The 1,167-nt window shown below is 36.5% G+C and overlaps 1 pseudogene; it reads right to left on the bottom strand.

The window, feature by feature from the left end:
* Nucleotides 1-540: 540 nt before the first annotated feature.
* Nucleotides 541-659, bottom strand: LOC111740793 (annotated as a pseudogene).
* Nucleotides 660-1,167: the final 508 nt, after the last annotated feature.

The following is a 1,167-nucleotide window of genomic DNA, read 5'->3' as shown; positions in this document are numbered from 1 at the left end:
TGTTTCCAAACTGTACAATTCTGATTAGCCTAAACAGTGCAGTTCTGATAGGTCTGTGTAGATGCAAATGAGGATATAATTTGCACAGTTCTTATTGCATGGAACAGGTCTCAGTCCATTGATCAGAAGACATAACCAGAGCTTCCCTGCAGCGATTGACTCAGACAGCATAAACGAGCAGGGAATAGTGCCAGAAGCCGAGAGTTCAGTCTGAGGTTCTTCTCAGTATACAAAGTATATGAGGAGACTCTGTCAGCAAATGGCGACTAGACACTTATTATTTATAAAATTTGGGCCCTTGGTTGATCATGGAGAGTCCCCGTCAGCAGATAAATTTTTTCTTGGGGTCCACATCTTTCACTAAAAGGCAGAACACTGAAAGAGATTAAGGAAGTGTTGGGGAGAGATGATTTGTTCAGGTTTGTATAAGTTGTGTTTAAGGGACACATCTGTAGCACATCTATGTGGAGATATCCAACAGGAAGTTTCTTATATGGTTCCGGAATTTTTTTTAATTTTTATTATTTTTTTTATTTTTTATGCCTACAGCATCTGGTCTTCCTGGGTGGTCTCCCATCCAAGTACTAACCAGGCCCGACCCTGCTTAGCTTGCGAAATCAGACAGGATCGGGCTTGTTCAAGGTGGCATGGCTATAGATGGTTCTGGAATTTTGAAGTAAGAGTTCTAGAGATAAAGATTTTGAGAGTTGTTAGCATACAGACTAGTAGTCTTTGATGTAAGAAATGAGAGAGTTTAGATACGTTATTAAAGTTTTCTATTTCCTTCTACAACCTATATAAAGTCCTTGATTGCTTACGGTTATTATTTCTTCAAATAACACAAGGACTTTTCTTCCTTTTATAACTTTAATGTTGACAATTGCTATCTAATCGAATAAGTCCTTTTAGTAATCAGAATATTTATGTTTCTGAGTTTTATGCATTGGGGTCCTGTCATCTCTTTCTGTAACTCTCTTGCATGTTAATTCTTCTTATATTGTTTGTTCGCTTAAAATTAAGTCCAGAATTAGGAGGCCAAATTGCAATCATAATTATTGTTTTGTACTAATATAGGGTCTTTATTCTCAAGAGTTAAAATAAGAAATAAGAAACTTATGGTAATGAAGGAGAAAATTGGGCCAGCCAGCCCTTAAAATTATTTATATA

The sequence above is a fragment of the Pteropus vampyrus genome, unplaced genomic scaffold (assembly GCF_000151845.1).
Source record: "Pteropus vampyrus isolate Shadow unplaced genomic scaffold, Pvam_2.0 Scaffold68, whole genome shotgun sequence".
Taxonomy (NCBI): domain Eukaryota; kingdom Metazoa; phylum Chordata; class Mammalia; order Chiroptera; family Pteropodidae; genus Pteropus; species Pteropus vampyrus.
The sequence above is the reverse complement of the archived record's forward strand: the minus strand, read 5'-3'. Positions and strand labels throughout refer to the sequence as shown.